This window comes from Neophocaena asiaeorientalis, unplaced genomic scaffold (genome assembly GCF_003031525.2).
Source record: "Neophocaena asiaeorientalis asiaeorientalis breed wild unplaced genomic scaffold, Neophocaena_asiaeorientalis_V1.1 scaffold255, whole genome shotgun sequence".
Lineage (NCBI taxonomy): Eukaryota > Metazoa > Chordata > Mammalia > Artiodactyla > Phocoenidae > Neophocaena > Neophocaena asiaeorientalis.
This window is the reverse complement of record NW_020175398.1, coordinates 2544403-2568807: the sequence shown is the minus strand read 5'-3', so window position 1 is coordinate 2568807 and position 24405 is coordinate 2544403. Positions and strand designations below refer to the sequence as shown.

The following is a 24405-nucleotide window of genomic DNA, read 5'->3' as shown; positions in this document are numbered from 1 at the left end:
TATATATATATATATATATATATAAATTTTCCTCTTTTATTTATAATTGTATTCCTTCTACTTGTACTTGTTTTATTTTTTAAGTTTGTAACTTATTGTGATAGATGCTTAAATCATTGATTTTTAAACTTTTCTTCTGTGTTACAATTCATGAAAACACAGTAATTGTACTTTTACTGTGTCAGAAACAGTACTTCCAGATGTTTCATTCTTAATATTTTTTCTGTTCAACTAAGACCACTGATTGACACCCACTATACTTCCCTCATATACTCTTTTATGGAGTCATACTCATTTATTAAGGTATAATTTACATGTAGTAAAATTCTTACTTAAAATATTTAGTTCTATGAGTTTTTATAAAGTCGTATAGTCATCCATAATCAACATATAGAACCATTCTATCAAGCCCCAAGTTTTCCCCATTCACTTTTGTATGCCTCTTAACCCCTCAAAAGCACTAACCCATTCTGTTCCTAGAATTTTGTTTTTCCGTAATTTCATGTAAATGTGTCTTTTGAGTCTGTTTTCGTTCATTTAGCTTAATAAATTTGAGATTCATCTATGTTGTTTTAAGAATCAGTAATTTGTTCCTTTTTATTGCTTAGTAGTATCCCTTTTATGGATTCACCTCAGGTTTGTTTTTTCTCTTTTTAATACACTCTTCAAATGTTAAAGAACATTTGAGTTTCAATTTTTAGGGTTTACGAATAATGCCCCTACACAAATTGATGTTAGAAGTTTTTTTGTTTTGTTTTTTAAACATAAGTTAAATTTCACTTTGGTAAAGACCTGGGATTGGAATTTCAGTGTTGTATGTAAAATGTATACTTAATATTTCTAAAAATGTCAAGATTTTTTCCAAAGAGGCTGTACCATTTTACAACCTACCAACAAAGTTCCTGTTGCTCAGCCTCACTTGGTATTGTCTATTTTTCCTTTAATTTTGGCTACAACAATATCTGTTCTGGTAGGTGTATAGTGGTGTCTCCTCTATCTTCTAGAGTAATCCATATTCAATATTGTTTATATGTAACAAGTTCAGAATATGTTTTTTCCATGAATCTTCACAAGAGCAGTTTAGTTAGATTGATGATGTTCTAAAGGTCTACAAAGTAAGATAATTTTACAAAACCTATATAACTTACTAGTTTGATGATTTAAAAATTATTTTTAGGTCTTCCCTGGTGGTCCAGTGGTTAAGAACCCATGCTTCCACTGCAGAGGACATGGGTTCAATCCCTTTCAATCTCTGGTCAGGGAATTAAGATCCCACATGCCGCATGGTGCAGCCAAAACAAACAAACAAACAAACAAACAAAACAACAACAATATTCTTTTTGGAATCTAGCTCTGCAAACACACATTGGTTTTGGTTTATTGTTACTTCATAAATCAAATTAGGCTATTAGCCAGGGTCTTCCAGTAACGATGTATGCATGTAAATCAAAATTTCAGCTGTTTATTTTAACTCTCCTTCTACCTTATCTTATCTGTACACATAAAAAACCATCCAGTGCATTCACTGTATATTATAAAACAGTCATTAGCCATATTTATTCCTTATTATTCTTAAAATTATCTTGCATATTATTATTAAGAATTACTATTACAACTAGTATTTAATTTTGATTCATTGTGCCTACTCAGGGTTAGACACAGCTAAATTTGAGAGAACATTTTATATAATTGTTTAAATAAGACTTATGTTTACATTTTTCTCATGCAGCCCCAAAGTAACATGGTAACTTGATGATCATCATGAATTCGGGCTCCTTGTAGCTTAGTAGTGCCTTCCATAATCTAAATTGCTTCCTGATTGATTAATCATTTCTATCAGAGCTCTAAATGTGATAAAAAGTGAAAACACTTTTAAGGAAATTTGCTAGAATAATTCTGTGTACATCTCATTGCCTAGCTATTCACATGGCCACTCATAACTTTATGGGAGGCTGACAAGTGCATTATTATTATGTTGGCTGGAGAATATTTAACATAATAATAAATGAGTTGTATTACAAAGGGAAAAGGGTGAGTAGATAGCCAGTCAGTGTCTAGCAGTTTTTGAACCATTCTAATTTGATCTTAATTTTTCAAGGTGAATTTGGAAAACTTGTAGTGAACAGAATGACGAGGAAGTGAAGAGAGGTAGTTGCAATGTTTTCTATAAGAGATGATCAGTGAGTGGATTATTTCATTGGGATTGAGAATGAAGAATTTTTCTTTTAGTTCAACAGTTATTTTGAGTATCCACTGTTGCCATTTACAGTACTAAACACAGAGAGGATATTTGTAACCTAAAGAAGCTCACAGTGTCCTTGAGGATATAAACAAAATAATAATTTCAATAGCAGAAAAGTCAAGATATTTTGAATGGACCTAGAGAATGAGAAGAATCTGTCATAGCTCTGATGATTTTCATTTTTGTTAAGATATTACTTGCTAGTCAATATTAAGTAAAAGAGGAAATTGACAAAATAAAATGACCTTGGCAAGTGAAGCTTGAAGGTAATGAGTTTGAAAGTGACTGGATATTTCAGCACTCCCCAATGTATCTGGTATATACAGGCACCCAAGAAATGTTTGGTGTGTAAATGAGAATGAATGGAGATGATTATTATATACCCTACTTTGATTTTCAGTAGGCATATTAAAACCTGACTCAAAATATTAGGTGTCTGTAAGGTACAGATAAAGCGTAGATAGGGAACCCTTAGCATCTGCAGTCTATTAGTATGTCTTTAACTTAGCTAGCTGTCACCAGGTCTGGAGGGAGACCTGGAAAATATTGGAATATTTGAACTGATTAAAAAGATAGAGAAGTGAATAGGCCAAAAATGAGTGTTGGTTAATGGCAAGTCAATATAAGACTAATAAATCACATTATTAACTTATTAATATAACAATAATTGTTAGGCTGTTATTATGTTATTATATACAATAGGGATAAAAAGTTATTTTAATTGTAGCATGGTAGCTTTGCTAAATTTGACATTTGAGTGTTTCAGAATTCATTTGTAGTAGTTGTATAAATATAACCAGTCCAGAAATATTGTGTTGGGTGGCTTTTTGAGTAATAACTTAAGACTGACCATCAGTAATATATAATTCTTCACAGATTTCCCAGTTAGGGAATAAATACAGGAACAGAAGCATGGGGAATCTGAAAAAGCATGAGGTTTGGATTCAGATAGACTAAGTGTGGTTTACCTATATAACCATTATATTACTTAATGTCTTTGAGTGCAAATTTTATAATATGTAAAAACAGATGGTAATATCTAATATATAGCAGTTTTGTGAGACTGTTAAAACTTCTGGTAAGTTTTGATGGAGTGTCAGATGCATTATAGGATCTCAGTGTCTCTTTGCTTATGTTTTCTTTGATTCTGGTTATCCTCTGGACAGCATTAGTGGCACTTCTATTCTCAAGTGTTTCAAAATTGGAAAGGAATGCTTCTAAAATCATGGTCTACTCATCTTAGAATGAGCTAAGAGCACTCTTTTAATTTTGTTGAGTTAATTGAGAAAAATAGAATCAGTTCTCAAGGAGTATTTTTTGCTCTTCATCATGTCTTTTTAATTGGGCAGGACCAGGAGAAAAGAAGAATTAACATTAGAGTCTGAAGTTTAAGACAGCATGAGGTTACAATGACAAGTATTTTTTGGTAACTGAGCTGGAAGTTTCAATCCTCAACAGCAAAGTACGACTGTCTATGGAATGCATTAGGGAAGGGCATGCACTTTCTGTATGATTATTGAGAAGTCCAAAGCAGCAGGATATGAGCAGGTGGTGAGAGATCAAGAATGAAGTGCTAATAAATAAAGTGCTGCAATCAAGGAGTAGAGGAGCTGATGCACTGTTGGTCTTATGAACACAATATTTGATCTGGCAAAAAAGAGTGCTAATTAGAGTAAACAGTCTTCATTAGGAATTCATCACTTTCATATACTGGATTTCAAGAATCAATAGGGATGTGATGCTACTGGCAAAACTCTGATAAAAGGTTGAACGCACGCATTTAGGTCAGTGCTGTTGGAAATGGATAAGGTAGTTACAGAAAGTGACTGTGAGAGATGCAATAAATAGTTGAAGAGGCAAAGGAAAGCAAAGATGCATAGCAGTATTTAGCTCATAGGGGGATGGGTTATGAAACATGATTCGATCAGCAGGCATGCCTGTGAAGTGCAAAATATTGTCAGAAAATCAGAGATTAGTAAGTATCTTAGATCATAGAGTACCAAAAAATAAAAATGAAAGGAGAGTAAAATAAGCAAGTATGAAGAGAATTACCATAAAGAGGAGATTTATAGGAGGCCTGGGAAAGAGAAGTTAAAAATCTAGAGTGTTTCAACCCTGACTGAACTCACATTCTATATGATCATTATTGATCCTATAGTTGCAAAAATCAGCATGAATGGTGGATTTTTATATTTGGGACTATATTATAGAATTTAAAAGTTCTATACATGTTTTATGGGATTGTTTATTTTATACCTCAATATGTTTTATTGAAGCGAAAGGCCAGTATTGATTCATCCAATTTAGGAGACAGGCACTCAGACATTTGTGAGGCCTATTTGGGGTGAAAACACAGATTATCTTGGCATCCTAACTTCATTGTTTGAAGGTTATAGCAGTCTTCAATCAACATATGTGATACTAAAAACTAAGGTCCTAGATAAGGTAATGAAGAATCCCTAAAGGTGAGCATATCATCTAGGGAGCTAGTAATATTGGATATAATGACAGGAAGGTAGTGCATGCTGCAGTTCTAAAGTTGGGTAACATGACACCAGCCATTGACACTGTGCCCAAAGAGAGGATGAGGCACTAAGCAGTTTAGGAGAAAAGGTTTCAGAGTCCAGGGAATAACCAGAAATCCAAGTCTTGAAATTAGAATCTGAAATTCTGGCATAAGTAACCTCATATCAATAAAAAGAAATCAACAAGCTTAAGGAAATCTCTGGTTTCAGGATTAGGATAACTAATGTGGGCACATTTAATGTTAAGCCCCATTATATTTGAACTGAATGGACTAAAAAGGACTAAAATACTTTATAGTTTTCTGTCATATTCAGAAATTATGTGGTAAGCATATGGATAATGAGAAACATCAGTGGATCCAGTTGACAGTGGTAGGAGAAATGTGAAGATGGCATACTGTAAAAAATAATTATAAAAGTCCAGTAAATATATACAACTTGTTTTTCTTGCCAATTCTGATCACTATCTATAAATACAGTCTGGCATTACAGTCTAAATATTACACTCCTCCTTTAAGAAAGTAAGTAAACTGCTTGACATTAGTATTTTCATTTCTTAGCAGAATATGTTCTTCTTTCCCAAATTTCAACCTTTTTCTCCAAGTGACTTTTCTATACTATTTGGCATGTCAATTGTCTCTGCTATGACAACTGATCCCAGGATTTTCTTCTTTTACTCTCTTCCATATATGGATCTTGTCTCATAGTTATAAAATCCTCAGAAGAACTCCTCCTGGAACTCCAACTATGACAAGATTAAACCATTGACATCTCTTCCAAATCGGGTTCTCTTCCAGACTCTTCCATATAGAGTTTACCCTAATTATCCATGAATTCAAATTTTGTGATTTCACCTACTCACTACAATTTATTTGTAATCCCCAAATTAATACCACGGCACTTTTGTGATCTTCCGTAGAACAGGAAAAAATGTAGGTCACTCAGTACACATGTTGCCAGCTGAGGTTCAAAGCAGCCATGCTCTGCCATCTTGCTTTGCCTCTTCTAATGTAAACAAGTGTTCTTTTTATTGTCTGTTTAGTGTCACATGTTTTGCATTTTTGTGCTGTTTGTTGGTGAGTCTTCTTTTTAAAATGACCCCCATGCATAGTGCTGAAGTGCTGTCTAGTGTTCCCAAACACAAGAATACTGTGATGTGCCTTGCAGAGAAAATATATCTTAGATAAGCTTTGTTTAGGTGTGAGTTACAGTGTGTTGGCTTTGAGTTCAATGTAGATGGATTACAAATGTTGATATATATTGAAAAAGATGTCTTTAAACAGAAATGCACACAAGACAGGTTATATACTGATTGGTCAATGATAATGTTGTGACCAGAAGCTCAAGCAAACTTAACCCTGTATTTCCCCCTAGGAGTAATGCTTCAGTATTCAATAATTCTGGCTCATGATGACTTTATGGAATAAAACTAATGCAAAATATGAGAATAAACTATATATTAGCAACTGCGTTATTCTTAACATCATTTATAATTTAGTATCTTAGGTTTTGGTCCTCTTTTTCATCATTCCCTGGGAGAATGGACAGGGCAGAGGTGAATTCTGGTTTGTGCTAGGAAAAAATTCTGGCAAGGAATGTGTGAGAACCAAGAGCAAAAAGTCATTGTCATGTAATGGCTCTGCTCTTTAAGAAAACAAGGCAAATGTAGATTAAGAATCATACAGGAAGGATGCAGAAAGTAAAAGTCATATGTAAACATTTCTCTCAATAGATTTAGGGCCTTCAGTACCGAGTTATGGTTGGGCAGGGGTGGTTCTGTTAACAGTCACCATGTGTGCCCTGCATGTGACACACCATCCTGCCTTTTTGGCAGTGAGTGACCCTACATCACTCCTGATGTTCTTAGGCTTGTATCTATTCAGAATTCTGGCATTTGTTTGTGTGTCAGTAGGTATGTATTCTGTTGTTTTAAGCTTTCCTTCCCACCAACTTTTGTCTCCTCTAATGTTTTTCTATTAAAAATGTTCACCTTGGGACTTCCCTGGTAGTCCAGTGGTTAAGAATCCGCCTTGCAATGCCGGGGATGTTGGTTCAATCCCTGGTCTGGAAACTAAGATCCCATGTGCCGCAGAGCAACTAAGCCCTAGCACCACAACTAAAGAGAAGCCCCTGTGCCACAAGGAAGAACCCATGTGCCACAGCTAAGACCCGATGCAGCCAAATAAGTAAATAAATAAATATTAAAAAAATATATTCTAGGCAATTTATTCTAAAAGAAAATAATGTTTACCTTAACACATGTAACAAAAGCTTTACACTGTCAGCCTTGAGATCTCCCTGGAAGAGGTGACCATGGTGAGAAACTGGGGCCATTATTTCCTCTGTCCACAAGTAGAGGTAATATTAATACCGCCTGCTCACATTTAACACAAGATGGCTGTGTGGAAATTAAGCATATATGAAAAATATTTCTATTGATTTGTGGTTTCTCAGAGCCTTTCACTCCTCCTAACCCTTTGGAACTTCTCAATTTCCTGTTAACATCACTTTCCAGAGAATGGCTGGAAGTCAAGCTAATTATTGATTATCTCCAACCAAAGGTGTCTCTCTGTGACCTCAATCCCTGTGGGCTGAATTTGGTTTTCTGTTCAAAGAAAATAGCTGGAGAAAGTCTGGATTTCTCTGTGATATTTAAAATATTCAGTAAAGCCAAAACCATGTGAATCAAATGCTGCTATGTAGCAAAAGCTTAAGGATCAGTGTTTTAAAGATCTTTTAAATTGTGTATTCCAGTTCTAAGCTATTTTTCCCACCTACCAAGAATGTGACAAATACAATTAACCCTAGACCTGGAAGGAGATTTGAGGTTCCGTTTCAGTTGGTATGCATTACAACAAGTGCACACGAAATTTTTCAGTGTTAAATTGTAATAATCTGCAAATACCATAGAACTTCAGCATCAGAAGGCTCATACATTTGGGTAATAGGAGGTGGTTTTATGGAATTTGTGGACTGCAGCTCCAGCCTGAATGAGTAGATATTAGCTGTATGAATGAGAGGGAAAAGGTAATACGAGGTTTGCAATCAGCATGGACACAGGCGGAGTGGGGAGTAAAAAGATTGTTTGAATGGTGCAATACTATAGCTTCCTGGTGGAAAATGGGATTTAAGCATGGGGCCAGATACACAGGGTAACTTCATTAATTTTTACTTGATTTAAGAGCAATCACTCTACTTTCTTGAGCCAAAAAAAAAAAAAAAAAATGTGTTTAGCAAAAACAGCAAGATGGATTAGGAGGGTAAGGAGGAAAAACTAAAAACAAAGAATCAAGCTAAAAAGCATCTCAGATGCCTAGCCTGGAGGCAATGGCAACCTGGCCCAATAATCTCATGGACTGGAGCTTAATGTGTCTTCTGGGACCTTTACTGAAAGAACGTAGGATGTGTGCAGCAGATATGTGGTTTTTCCCATGTTTCATGATCAATAATATCACCTGAAAAGTTTTCCTTTCATGACTTCTAGCTCTTCTGCTACTAAAGTAACCTCCTTAATGCCAATAGTTTTCTCACTCTAACCTGTTCATCAAAATTATCATCGAGAAAATCAAATCAGATCGTGTTACTTCCCAAATTATTATTATTATTATTATACTTTTTTTCTATGTGTTTCAATTTGGATAATTTCTATTGATTTGCCTTGAGGATCACTGATTCTTTTGTTTTTTAATTTTTATTTTATATTGGTGTATAGTTGATTAGCAATGTTGTGTTAATTTTGGGTGTACAGCAAAGTGATTCAGTAATACATATATATGTATCTATTCTTTTTCAAATTCTTTTCCCATTTAGGTTATTACAGAATATTGAGCAGAATTCCCTGTGCTATATGGTAGTTTCTCTTTGGTTATCTATTTTAAATATAGTAGATGTACATGTCAATCACAAACTCCCAATATTATTTTTATTATTTTTTTAATTGCAGGTTCATGGCCTCTTGAATAAAGTTTATAGCCCTCAGCATGGCCATTGAAATTCTTTACTACCTTTCTTTTGAATTTATCTCCAATCTCTTCCTGTTAAGAATTCTACATTAAACATGCTAAAATAGTGTCTTACCAGATTAGCTTTTGTTTTACACACATTTGTGCCTTTCTCCTTTCATATCTTTGGTCTGTAATGCCCTCCCTTATTCCTCAGCCATCTATAAAGTTTAGATCTAATATTACTTTCTTTGTAAAATCTTTATTCTCTTAAACTGAACCAATTTATACTCAGGGAAAGCAGACATGGTTAAGGAAATTTCAGATTTGGACAGAACTGCAATTAAATATATTTCTTTTACCAACTCTGAGATCTGACTGTATTGATTCTTTGTTCTATGCATTACAAGCATCTCCTTCTCTGTAAAGCACATACAATCATACGTCATGCATTTTTTTTTTTTTTTTTTTTTTTTGCGGTACGTGGGCCTCTCACTGTTGTGGCCTGTCCCGTTGCGGAGCACAGGCTCCGGACGCGCAGGCTAAGCGGCTATGGCTCACGGGCTCAGTTGCTCCGTGGCACGTGGGATCTTCCCAGACTGGGGCACGAACCCGTGTCCCCTGCATTGGCAGGTGGACTCTCAACCACTGCGCCACCAGGGAAGCCCCATCATGTATTTTTTGATGAGAATTAAATGAGCTCAAGCATGAAATTCAGGACAACAGGACCGCCTCACTAAATGAAAGTTATTACTAATAACAACAAAGCAATCATCTCACTTTATTGTAATCAGTCCTTAATAGTTTTCCTCCCCTCCTGTATGGTAAAATTCTAGGGAAGAGAGAGTATCATATTCATTTCTCTTTAATTCCTAATTTCTATTACAGTGCCTGCTACATAATAGGCATTCAACAATTATTTTTTTTTACATCTGTGTAAAATTCATAGAGGTACACTGAAGATAATGTGAATAGTCTTCTTCATAAAGTTAAGAAGAGGTAAATTTAAAACTGGAGGAAAAAAAACCCCAAAAAACTATGAAAGCCCAGTTTTCTATTATGTCTTCTTTAGCAGAATTTTCCAATGTTTAGTTTAGATCATCTGAGTCTTATGACTAAGAAAAAGAGATCTGATCAAATATCATGTTAGATACAGCACAGTACGTCCTTGTAAAATGATGTACAGTTTTACATTAAAGCTTCAGGAGTTCCTTTAGTAATTGTTTAACACAGAATTCCCTAATATTCATGGTTCTGCTTATTCTGTTTGGGTGCATGGATAATGTCTACTTCCATCCATAGAAATATGGCATGTTCATAGGGAATTCTTCACAGTAAGATTGATTCTTTATAGTTAAATCAGATTTTTTTACATCTAATCTGAGTAAATTTTTCTTCAATGGAAAAAGCTCTTGCGACACCTTTATGTGTTCCTAGTCTATGTCAAAGGGACAACATGAGTACTTGTCTCAACTATCATTTGAATATGTGTACTTTACAATTACTTTTAAAATTATTATTATTATTTAACATCTTTATTGGGGTATAATTGCTTTAAAATGGTGTGTTAGTTTCTGCTTTATAAAAAAAGTTAGTTTCTACTTTATAAAAAAGTGAATCAGTTATACATATACATATGTTCCCATAACTCTTCCCACTTGCATCTCCCTCCCTCTCACCCTCCCTATCCCACCCCTCTATTTCAATTTGGATAATTTCTATTGATTTGCCTTGAAGATCACTGATTCTTTTGTTTTTCAATTTTTATTTTATATTGGAGCAATCACTCTACTTTCTACATCTGAAGAGGCTGTCCTTTCTCCACTGTACATTCCTGCCTCCTTTATCGAAGACAAGGTGACCATATGTGCATAGGTTTATCTCTGGGCTTTCTATACTGTTCCATTGATCTATCTTTCTGTTTTTGTGCCAGTACCATTACTGTCTTGATTACTATAGCTTTGTAGTATAGTCTGAAGTCAGGGCACCGGATTCCTCCAGCTCCGTTGTTCATTCTCAAGATTGCTTTGGCTATTCAGGGTCTTTTGTGTTTCCATACAAATTGGGAAATTGTTTGTTCAAGTTCTGTGAAAAATGCCAGTGGTAGTTTGATAGAGATTGCATTGAATCTGTAGATTACTTTAGGTAGTAGAGTCATTTTCACAATGTTGATTCTTCCAATCCAAGAACACGGTATATCTCTCCATCTATTTGTATCATCTTTAATTTCGTTCATCAGGTTCTTATAGTTTTCTGCATACAGGTTTTTTGTCTCCTTTGGTAAGTTTATTCCTAGATATTTTATTATTTTTGTTGCAATGGTAAATGGAAGTGTTTTCTTGATTTCACTTTCAGATCTTTCATCACTAGTGTATAAGAATGACAGAGATTTCTGTGCATTAATTTTGTATCCTGAAACTTTACTAAATTCATTGATTAGCTCTAGTAGTTTTCTGGTAGCATCTTTAGGATTCTCTATGTATAGTATCATGTCATCTGCAAACAGTGACAGCTTTACTTCTTCTTTTCCTTTTTGGATTCCTTTTATTTCCTTTTCTTCTCTGATTGCTATGGCTAAAACTTCCAAAACTATGTTGCATAAGAGTGGTGAGAGTGGGCAACCTTGTCTTGTTCCTGATCTTAGTGGAAATGCTTTCAGTTTTTCACCATTGAGGATGATGTTGGCTGTGGGCTTGTCATATATAGCCTTTATTATGTTGAGGAAAGTTCCCTCTATGCCTACTTTCTGCAGGGTTTTTATGGTAACTGGGTGTTGAATTTTGTCAAAAGCTTTTTCTGCATCTATTGAGATGATCATATGGTTTTTCTCCTTCAATTTGTTAATATGGTTTATCACATTGATTGATTTGCGTATATTGAAGAATCCTTGCATTCCTGGAATAAACCCCACTTGATCATGGTGTATGATCCTTTTAATGTCCTGTTGGATTCTGTTTGTTAGTATTTTGTTGAGGATTTTTGCATCTATGTTCATCAGTGATATTGGCCTGTAGTTTTCTTTCTTTGTGACATCCTTGTCTGGTTTTGGTATCAAGGTGATGGTGGCCTCGTAGAAGGAATTTGGGAGTGTTCCTCCCTCTGCTATATTTTGGAAGAGTTTGAGAAGGATAGGTGTTAGCTCTTCTCTAAACGTTTGATAGAATTCACCTGTGAAGCCATCTGGTCCTGGGCTTTTGTTTGTTGGAAGGTTTTTAATCACAGTTTCAATTTCAGTGCTTGTGATTGGTCTGTTCATATTTTCTATTTCTTCCTGATTCAGTCTTGGCAGGTTGTGCATTTCTAAGACTTTGTCCATTTTTTCTACATTGTCCATTTTATTGGCATAGAGTTGCTTGTAGTAATCTCTCATGATCATTTGTATTTCTGCAGTGTCAGTTGTTACGTCTCCTTTTTCATTTCTAATTCTATTGATTTGAGTCTTCTCCCTTTTTTTCTTGATGAGTCTGGCTAATGGTTGATCTATTTTGTTTATCTTCTCAAAGAACCAGCTTCGAGTTTTATTGATCTTTGCTATTGTTTCCTTAATTTCTTTTTCATTTATTTCTGATCTGGTTTTTATGATCTCTTTCCTTCTGTTAACTTGGGTCTTTTTTTGTTCTTCTTTCTCTAATGCTTTAGGTGCAAGGTTAGGTTGCTAATTGGAGATGTTTCCTGTTTCTTAAGGTGGGCTTGTATTGCTATAAACTTCCCTCTTAGAACTGCTTTTTGGGCTGGAGCACCAAGAGCCTTTCATCCACACAGCTCAGAATAAAAGGGAGAAAAAGTAGAGGGAAAGAATTAGTAGAAGTAGGAAGAAAGAAAGAAAGAAAGAGAGAAAGAAAGAAAGAAAGAAAGGATGGAAGGAAGGAAGCAAGGAAGAAAGAAAGAAGAAAAGAAGGAAAGAAGGAAAGAAAGAAAGGAGGGAGGGAGGGAGGGACTGTGGGAGGAAGGAAGGAAGGTAGGAAGGAGGGACGGAAGGAAAAAAGAAAGAAAAAAAGAAGATAAAGTAAAATAAAATAAAGTAAAATATAATAAAGTTATTAAATTAAAAGATAATTATTAAGGAAAAAAAAGCAGATGGATAGAACCTTAGGACAAATGGTGGAAGCAGAGCTACACAGACAAAATCTCATATAGAAGCATATACGTACACACTCACAAAAAGAGGAAAAGGGGAAAAAGTCATAAATCTTGCTCTCAAAGTCAACCTCCTCAATTTGGGATGATTTGTTGTCTAAAGGAGGGAAGGAAGGAAGGAAAGAAAGAAAGAAAGAAAGAAAGAAAGAAAGAAAGAAAGAAAGAAAGAAAGAAAGAAAGAAAGAAAGAAAGAAAGAAGAAAAAGTAAAATAAAATAAAGTTATTAAAATTAATGATTAAGAAAAACAGTTAAACAAACAAACAAAAAACGGACAGTTAGTACCCTAGGACAAATGGTGGAAGCAAAGCTATACAGACGAAATCTCACACAGAAGCATACACATACACACTCACAAAAAGAGGAATAGGGGAAAAAATCATAAATCTTGCTCTCAGAGTCCACCTCCTCAATTTGAGATGATTCGTTGTCGTTTCATGTATTCCACAGATGCAGGGAACATCAAGTTGATTGTGGAGCTTTAATCCACTGCTTCTGAGGCTGCTGGGAGAGATTTCCCTTTCTCTTCTTTGTTCTCACAGCTCACAGGAGCTCAGCTTTGGATTTGGCCCAGCCTCTGTGTGTAGGTCGCTGGAGGGTGTCTGTTTTTCGCTCAGACAGGACGGGGTTAAAGGAGCCGCTGATTCGGGGGCTCTGGCTCACTCAGGCCGGGGGGAGGGAGGGGCACGGATTGCGGGGCAAGCCTGCGGCATCAGAGGCCGGCATGACGTTGCACCAGCCTGAGGCCAGCCAAGCGTTCTCCCGGGGAATTTGTCCCTGAATCCCGGGAACCTGGCAGTGGCGGGCCGCACAGGCTCCCCGGAAGAGGGGTGTGGATAGTGACCTGTGCTCACACACAGGCCCCTTGGTGGTGGCAGCAGCAGCCTTAGCGTCTCCCACCCGTTTTTGGGGTCCGCACTTTTAGCTGCGGCTCACACCCGTCTCTGGAGTTCCTTTCAGCAGCTCTCTCAATCCCCTCTCCTCGTGCACCAGTAAACAAAGAGGGAAGAAAAAGTCTCTTGCCTCTTTGACAGCTCCAGACCTTTTCCCGGACTCCCTCCCGGCTAGCCGTGGTGCACTAACCCCTTCAGGCTGTGTCCAAGCCGCCAACCCCAGTCCTCTCCCTGCACTCCGACCAAAGCCCAAGCCTCAGCTCGCAGCCCCACTCGCCCCGGCGGGTGAGCAGACAAGCCTTTCCAGCTGGTGAGTGCTGGTCGGCACCGATCCTCTGTGCGGGAATCTCTCTGCTTTGCCCTCCGCACCCCTGTTGCTGTGCTCTCCTCCACGGCTCTGAAGCTCACCCGCTCTTCCACCCACAGTCTCCGCCTGCGAAGGAGCTTCCTAGTGTGTGGAAACCTTTCCTCCTTCACAGCTCCCTCCCACTGGTGCAGGTCCCGTCCCTATTCTTTAGTCTCTGTTTTTTTTTTCTTTTTTTCTTTTACCCCACCCAGGTACGTGGGGAGTTTCTTGCCTTTTGGGAGGTCTGAGGTCTTCTGCCAGCATTCAGTAGGTGTTCTGTAGGAGTTGTTCCACGTGTAGATGTATTTCTGGTGTATCTGTGGGGAGGAAGGTGATCTCCGCGTCTTACTTTTCCACCATCTTCCCCTCATCCTCTACAATTACTTTTTAAATTATTAATTCCAAGAAAATCCAGTGAAGAACAATGGTTTAAAATAAATTAGCAGTTAAATAAATAAATAGATTATTGGAAAATATCTAACAAGGGTTTATGGATCTCGGTCATTAAAACTTTAGACTAAGTGAAATAATGACTGGTATTATTCTCAAGAATCTCTACAGAAATTATTTTTTCACCCTTAAAAAAATAAAAGAACAAAATTAAAAGCAAAACAAACTTTTTCCTTACCTTTAATTTGTGATTCTTGGACATTGCTTTACAGGAGAGTTATGCATCAGAGAAAGCAATAGAGCAAAAATGACAATGACCTTGGAAGAAACATTTTATATTCTCAAGATGTTCCTTTCCTTTGCGGTACACGGGCTTCTCACTGTTGTGGCCTCTCCCATTGCGGAGAACAGTGCAGCCTTAGCGGGCATGGCTCACGGGCCCAGCCGCTCCACGGCATGTGGGATCCTCCCAGACCAGGGCACGAACCTGCGTCCACTGCATCGGCAGGCAGACTCTCAACCACTGTGCCATCAGGGAAGCCCCCCCTTTGATATATTTTTAAGATGACATAGAAACAAGAATCTCCTTATCCTATTTACCCATAGGAACACAGTGGAAACTTGTTTGAAACTCAAGTTCTTCATAATATTGTAAAGGAGGGACTTTGCAAAAGAAGTATACCTGGAACCAACACAGACAACACATGAAGAAGTTGCTCGCTGTTCTAAGGTACATTCATGAATTGTCCTTCCTGATGCCAGATGATAAAGAGCTAACTGCAACTTTTCTAGTGTGTGCTATGAGTGACAGGATCTGTCACTTCTGTGACATTTTGTATTTAAGATGAATTAAGAGATGACTTTGGTAATTATGAGAACGATTTCCATTTGTGAAGGTCTGAGATCATTTGAAGTTTAATGATCTGAACTCCAACAATGATGCAGGTCTGAGGCTACAGCTAAAGGGGTCCAAACTGCCCAACATTCATGATCCACATGATTGTTTTAGAAATGTATTCTCTGGGATTGCAAACTAGAATTTAGTTGTGTTGTTACAAACATGATACTACCAAAAAAAAGTTAATCGTGGCTGTGTTCATTTACTGTTTATCAAGCAGTAGTTTTCACATTTGATCACCTGCAGCATTATGCTGATGATCAGCAAATGCTCACTAAAATATTAGACAATAAAATATGCTACGTGAATATTTCTCACTTGAATTGTTCCACATGTCGCCAAAATGGGACTGCTATTATGCTAACTATCAACAATAAAACTTCAAAAGCATAGACTCAGACCTCATGGGTGATCTTCTTTTACCAGTGATTAACTGTGTGTATTCAAGTGAATCGTTTTGGGTTACTGAGGACTAGTTTTCTCATGTGTAAAAAATAAGTTGGACTGCAGTTTTTATGGTAATCAATTCAACCAAATTCAATAAAATAGGTTGAGAATGGTGCTTTTAAAACACTGAAAGAGAGCTAAAAATTGTAAAAGACAAATTCTTACAGACTGCATAATCATGCAATTATACAAAATATGTACAATTCCCTATCATGAGCCTAGCACTCCTAATTCACCTTTATTTCTTCACAGTAATGCCATATATATTTTTCCTTCAAAACCCATAATTAATTTCATGAATGTCATTACAGCAAATGATATAATTACTCATTAGAGTTGTGGGCAATCATTTAAAAAGCCATTACGAATTAGTCATTGTATTTTCTTTGATTTGTTAACTAGAAACCTTATTAGTCCCCCGCTTCCAGAGGCATGATTAAAGGGAAAAAGTATGTGTTGTAGTATCTATTTTCAGCTTGTGAATAAAAATTATTTTTAATGCTATGTCTTTAAAACAGAGAGATTTCCCATCCTATTCTTTTAAACCTGAAATGATTTAGCACTAACAATTCTCAAAAGACTCTGACACAGCACCAGCCCATGAATAACCCCGTTAGAATTTCCATAGAACTTAATCACAGCTTTATACAATGAGGAGGAAACAAAATATTTTATAGAGTATATATTTTATCTCCCTTGTTACACGTGTGAGGAAACTGAGGGCCAGTGAATTAAACATCTTGGAGAATGATTTATTTACCACAATGGTCCCCAGATTCTTCTCAATTCTGGAAGCAACTCCCTTTCTCCTTTTCTTCTGTTTGTATACTCCCTACAGTTCTTATAAATAAACCAGTGGATCTTTATCTCTTCTTTCACACTGATATTCAGGTATTTCACATTGTATAACAATATTCACACATCTCCCACTTTATACTCCTAACCTCTGCATAACCATCCTTTCAGGTTCAGCACATGTCCTAAATTATCCATAAAGTCATCTTTAATCACTCCAGCCAATAGCAATCTCACCTTTCTTTAAACATTTGTAATCTTGTATCTTTTCATTATAGGTAATATTTATTGAGTGCTTATTCTGTCTTCACAAACCTATTTATTGCATACTTTGCTACCTATTGTTTCTGAGTATCATCTCTGGTATAGATATTTCAAACTGTTATTTATTCTTTTTGTTTTATGACACTAGAAAGGACTATGCCATCTATAAATATACAGTGTAAGCTCTTTGATGGAAAAGGTCAGGGTCCATTAATAAAATACTTTCAGGCTATAGCATACTATTATATGCATAGTAAGTATTTAGTACAAAACTGTTAACTGGCAGATTGTCAATTTTATATCCCTCTATTTGCTTGAGGGATATATATCCCTCTCTCTCTCTCTCTCTCTCTCTCTCTCTCATATATATATATATATATATATATACCTCTTTCTTCTTTTTACCAAATGTCTGTTCATGTTTATGTTCATTTTCTATTTTGTGAATGGAATGGAAACTCTTCTTAATATCTTGATAAAATTGTCAGAGGTGAAACTGCATTGACTATGGGATTCACTGGGTCCTTCCTCTTGCTTAGCTTGCTATGGAAACTGTTTTTGTGGGTTTTTTTTTTTTTTTCCATTCTCATCTTTTTATGTTTCACAGGATATGTTTTAGCATTATTTAAGACAAAAACAAAACAAAACTGTTTATCTCTCAGTGATGTTATGCATCTTTGTAGAATGCTTCTTTTTTCTTTATTATTATATACAATCTTACACTCTTTAAATTAGATATGTTCTTATACTTTTTAAGTTTAAAGAAAAACCTAAATAATGTTATTTTCTTACAATAAATCTAAAAGTAAATAATATTTAGTACTTGCTCACTCAGGAAGAGTTTTACAAAATACATATTACACAGTGGAAATAATTAGCAGGTTCTGCTTTACCATATAAGGAAATGGAGAAACACACAAAATAGGCTTTAAAAAAAACCATAGAAGTAAATGTTTATACTTTCATATCAGGTGAACCACTAATCAGCTGTGCATCATAAAATGATTTTTCCCTTACAATGTTCTGATGATTTATACTGATGTGTAAATAATATTCATTTGTAATGGACATATTATTTTCAGTCAAATGAGCAGACTGAAACTTTGACACTAAAGGGTCTTACCAGGCAAAGGAGGGATAGGTGTGGGATGAAAGAGACAGAACCATCTGCATGTGATGGAAAGACAGCCAAGTTATGTCATTAGAACACAGATTTCAAACTACATGGTGGCCTGAATAAGGGAGACATAAGTGGCAGTTTGGGGATGCACATCCAGCTACAGTAACAGGTCTTGCAGCTGACTCAGAAGATTTGGTGTCAAGTATACGGTGAAATAGAAGTTGGGATTATAAAGTAATCATTCCAAATCAGGAGAAAGGGAAAAGCAAGTGGCCACCTGATTGCATTAAAATGTAAAAGAAAAAAGAAAAAAACAAACAATCTGGTAACTAGAACTGGTACACATGTTCAAAGGAAGCCAAGCAATCATCAAATTTAATTTTTAGTGAGATATTTTTAGGAGGAAGAATGATATCAGCAAAGCAAATAGATCATATTTTGGATTTTTGCTATGTCCTCTTGAAAGAGAAAATCATAGGGTATTAAAAACCTGGAATGTTCTTTCTTCTATGGCGATTTTTCATATATTTTGTAATCCAGCAAAACACAGCCCTATTCCTTTGTATGGCTTTCTTTACTATTTTTGTTTGTTTGTTTTTCTAAAGGATGTTTGAAAGGCTTCTTCCTATTTGTGAGGCAGCAGCCGCACTTGGACAGGTTCCCGTTTCCTACCTTCCTCATCTCTGCTGGGCATGCGCGCAGTCTAGGGTTCAAGGTCGCCTGTCTTTCTGGCTTGTGCTTACGCAGGCTGGCCCACGAGCTGCCTAGAGCCAGGGCTGCCTGGGAAGCGGCGCAGGCCAGGCGGCACAGGGCGCCCGGAGCTTAGGGGGAGACAGAGCATGGTGACCCCTTCTCCCGGCACTGAGATGTGGATCCAGGTTTGCACCATCCATGGCTCCCAGGCACACACCATTGAAGCCATGTGTTGCAAAGCCACAATTGAGGAGCTGTGTGAGCACGTGTGGGCACTGTTCCATGGGTGGTCCGAGTGCCAGCGCCTCTTCTACCCTGGCAAGCAGCTGGAAAATGGATAAACTTTGAGTATGATGTTGGACTGAATGACATAATTCAGGTACTAGTTTGCCCAGACCCTGACCTTCCCAGCATATCTGAAGAGACTGATGTACCGTCCAAACCCTGTTCTAATAGTCCATGTAAAGGAAACACCAACGGGAAGACCTTCCAATCAGCTGGCTACATCAACTCATGATTTTCTTATTCATCCTGGCATTGGACTAAATAAGGTTGTTTTGGGCATGTGTGTGTGTTTAATCAAATACTTGGACACCAAAGACTCTTCCTTAAATGTGGCTACAGGCATTTCTCAGAGATACTGTGGATTTGGTTCCAGACTACCGCGAGGAAGCATGTATCGCAATAAAGCAAGTCACATAATTTTTTGGTTTTCCAGTGCATTTAAAAATTATGCTTACACTCTAGTCTCTTAGATGTGCAATAGCATATTGTCTAAAAAAACGATGTATGTACCTTGATTTAAGATTGTTTTGTTGCTAGGGACTGCTGGCCATCATCTGAGCCTTCAAAAGTTCATGATCTTTTTGCTGGTGGAGGGTCTTGCTTGCATGTTGATGGCTGATGGCTGATCAGGGTGGTGGTGGTTGTGGCAATTTCTTAAAATAAGACAACAGTGAAGTTTGCCACATCGATTGACTCTTCCTTTCACAAACAGATTCTCTGTAGCATACAAAGCTGTTTGATAGTATTTAACCCACAGTAGAATTTTTTCTGAATTGAAGTTACTCCTCTGAAACCCCACACCTGCTTTATCAACTTAGTTTATATACCATTCTAAATCCTTTGTTGTCATTTCAACAATCTTCACAGCATCTTCACCAGAAGTAGATTCCATCTCAAGAAGCCACTTTCTTTGCTCATCCATGAGAAGCAACTCCTTATCCAATCAAGTTTTACCATGAGATTGCAGCAATTCAGCTACATCTTCAGGCTTCACTTCTAATTCTAGTTTTCTTTACATTTCCATCACATCTGCAGTTATTTCCTCCACTGAAGTCGTGAACCCCTCAGAGTCATCAATGAGGGTAAACTTTACATAACCTATATCAGTGAGGAAAAAAGGTGATTTGTAGTGTTTATCAATTTTTTGATGTAAAAACTCCCACCCAGGCTGATTTCACACCACCAGTATGATATTACTAAATGCAGAGCTGTGTATAGATGTACACAGTTGGCAACAGCACATCACTCACTTGCACATTTTTATTGCTATTATAAGTATCAGGATGCTTATTGCGGTGGAATATAAATATCTATGGGTATAATTGATAATTTACTTAAGGTATATTCTTAAAACTGGGGTTACTATGTTAACATTTTTAAAGCTCTTGATCACTACTTCCAGAAATGCAGAATACACTTTCTTTTCTTTTTTTTTTGTTTGCTTTTAACGTCTTTATTGAAGTATAATTGCTTTACATTGATGTGTTAGTTTCTCCTCTATAACAAAGTAAATCCGCTATACATATACATATATCCACATATCTCCTCCCTCTTGCATCTCCCTCCCACACTCCCTATCCCACCCCTCTAGGTGGACACAAAGCACCGGGCTGATCTCCCTGTGCTATGCTGCTGCTTCCCACTAGCTATCTGTTTTACATTTGGTACTGTATATATGTCCATGTCACTCTCTCACTTCGTCCCAGCTTACCCTTCCCCCACCCCATGTCCTCAAGTCCATTCTCTACATCTGCATCTTTATTCCTGTCCTGCCTCTAGGTTCTTCAGAACCAATTTATTTTTAGATTCCATATATATGTGTTAGCATATGGCATTTGTTTTTTCTCTTTCTGACTTACTTCACTCTGTATGACAGTCTCTAGGTCCATCCACCTCATTACAAAAAAATCAATTTTGTTTCTTTTTATGGCTGAGTAATATTCCATTGTATATATGTGCCACATCTTCTTTGTTCATTCATCTGTCGATGGACACTTAGGTTGCTTCCATGTCCTGGGTATTGTAAATACTGCTGCAATGAACATTGTGATACATGACTCTTTTTGAATTATGGTTTTCTCAGGGTATATGCCCAGTAGTGGGATTGCTGGGTCGTATGGTAGTTCTATTTTTAGTTTTTTAAGGAACCTCCATACTGTTCTCCACAGTGGCTGTATCAATTTACATTCCCACAAACAGTGCAAGAGGGTTCTCTTTTCTCCACACCCTCTCCAGCATTTATTGTTTGTAGATTTTTTGATGATGACCATTCTGACCAGTGTGAGGTGATAATTCATTATAGTTTTGATTTACATTTCTCTAATGATTAGTGATATTGAACATCCTTTCATGTGTCTGTTGGCAATCTGTATATCTTCTTTGGAGAAATATCTATTTATGTCTTCTGCCGATTTTTAGATTGGGTTGTTTGTTTTTTTGATATTGATATAAAGAAGGCAAGAATACACAATGGAGAAAAGACAGCCTCTTCAATAAGTGGTGCTAGGAAAACTGGACAGCTACATGTGAAAGAATGAAATTAGAACACTCCCTAACACCATACACAAAAATAAACTCAAAATGGATTAAAGACCTAAATGTAAGGCCAGACACTATAAAACTCTTAGAGGAAAACATAGGCAGAACACTCTATGACATAAATCACAGCAAGATCATTTTGACCCACATCCTAGAGAAATAGAAATAAAAACACAAATAAACAAATGGGACCTAATGAAATTTCAAAGCTTTTGCACAGCAAAGGAATCCATAAACAAGATGAAAAGACAACCCTCAGAATGGGAGAAAATATTTGCAAACAAAGCAACTGACAAAGGATTAATCTTCAAAATACACACTTTCTTTTCAAGTACCCACTGAACATATGCCAAGATAGACTACATTCTGGGCCATAAAATGAAACTTTGACCTGTAGTGGGACCCAAATAGAAATCAATAATAAAAAGGTAACAGGAGAAACAAACACTTGTAAATCAAACAACACACTAACTCATCCATGGGTCAAAGAGGAAGTCACAAGAGAAATATAGAATCTACAATGAACTGAATGAAAATGAAAGTACAACATACCAAAATTTATAGGACACTGCTAAAGCAGTGTTGAGAAGGATGTCTACACCATGAACTGCACATGTTAGTAAAAAGGAAAGATCCCAATAATCAAAGTTCCCACCTAAAGTATCCAGAAAATAAAGAGCCAAATAAATCCAAAGCAAGGAGAAGGAAGCAAATAATAAAGATAAGCACAGAAATCAATGAATTGACAATGGAAAAGTGATAGAGAAAATCAAAAAGCTGGTTTTCTGAAAATATTAAGAAAACTGTAGAACTCTAGCAAGACCACCAAAGAGGAGGGAATACACAAATAACCAATATTCAGAATGAAACAGGGGATAGCACTATACACCCCACAGTCATTAAAAGGGCAATAAAGAAATACTATGAGCAACTCAACACTAGAGAAATTGATGACTTAGATGAAATGGATCAAGTCCCTGAAAAGCCACAAACTACCACAGCTCATCTAATAAGAAACTGATACTTTGAATACATGTATAACTATTAATGAAATAGAATTGTTAAATAAAAAAATGTCTCAAAAAGAAATCTTCAGACGCAGATAGTATCACTAAAGAATTCTACAAGCCAATTAAAGAAGAATTACCACCAATTTTATACAGTCTCTGCCAGAAAATAGAAGAGGGGTGGCTGCCCAAGGTATCTTATGAAACTAGTATTACACCGATACCAAAAGTAGACAATGACAGTGCAAGAAAGGAAAACTACATATCAATATTTCTCATGAACTTCAATACAGGAACAGCTTGGAGATAGTGTGGGTTCAGTTCCAAATGAACACAATACAACAAATATCACAGTAAAGTGAGTCACATGAATTTTTTGGCCTCCCAGTACATATAAAAGTTCTTTTTTTTTTACACTATACTATAGTACTCTAAGTGTGCAATAGCATTAGGTCTTTAAAAAAAACCCAAAATGTACATAACTTAATTAAAAATACTTTATTGCTAAAAAATGCTAACCATCTTCTGAGCCATCAGTGAGTCATAATCTTTTTTCAATAGTAATAACATCAAAGGTCACTGATCACAGAGCACCATAACAACTATAATAATAATAATGAAAAAGTTAGAAATATTGCAAGAATTACCAAGATGTGACAAAGGGAATGAGCAAATGCTGTTGGAAAATGGAACCAATAGACTTGCTTCACACAGGGTAGCCACAAACCTTCAATTTGTAAAAAAAAAATAAAGTGAACACAATAAAACAAGGTATGGCTATACATAAGTCCATAACAAAACATCAGCAAATTGAATTCAGCAGTATATAAAGAAAAATATACAGTATAACCAAGTGAACTATGTCCCAGGGTGCATGGTTAGTACAATATTCATAATATACCAATGTAATCTACCATCTTAACTATCTAAAAAGAAAAATCACATGATCATACTGATTTTTTCAAAAACAGTATTTGATAAAATTCAATATCTACCATGATAAAACTCTCAGAATAATAAGGATAGTAGTGAACTTCCTTAACTTGATAAAGGACATCTATGGAAAACCTATAGCTAACTATATACATAATAGTGAGGGAATAAGTGCTTTCTCCCTAAGACTAGGAACAATGAAATAATGTCCACTCATATCTCTCTTATTCAACATAGTACTAGAAATTCTAGCCAGCGCAATAAAGCCAAGAAAAAGAAACAAAAGTCATTCATATAGTAAGGGAAGAAATGAAACCATCTCCATTTGCAGAGGATACATATATATGTGTGTATATATATGTATATGTAAGTATATATATATATATATTTGGCTTGTATTCTGAAGAAATACAAAACAGTGATTAAATAAATTAAAGAAGATCTAAATAAAAGGACAGGCATACGGTGTTCATAGATTAGAAAACTCAACATAGTAAAGATGACAATTATCCACAAGATAGTATAAGTTTCATGCAGTTCCTGTAAAATCCCAGAAAGATATTTTTGTAGGTATAGACAAGATTATCTTAAAATTATATGGAAAGGCAAAGGAGTTAGAATAACTTAACAAATGTTCAAAAAAAAAAAAAGATTAGAGTAGGAAGAATCCGTCTATTTGATGTCAAGATTTATTAGAGTTACTATAATTAAAACTGTATGGTGTTGGCAATGGATAAACATATAAAGCAATGAGACAGAGTAGAGAAACCAGAAACAGATCCACAGAAATATACCCAAATGATTTTGACAAAGTTGTAAAAGTAATTCAATGGAAGAAATGTAGCCTTTTCAATAAATGGTTTTGGGTAATAGGTAATCTATAGACCAAAAGTGAACTTTCATCAAAGTCTCATAGATTATACAAAAATTTACTCAAAATAGATCATGGACAT

At 36.1% G+C, this 24405-nt stretch overlaps 1 pseudogene; it reads right to left on the bottom strand.

The window, feature by feature from the left end:
* LOC112414109 (serine/threonine-protein kinase 35-like) overlaps positions 1-18690 on the bottom strand; it is a 127423-nt pseudogene extending 108733 nt beyond the window's left edge.
* Positions 18691-24405: the final 5715 nt, after the last annotated feature.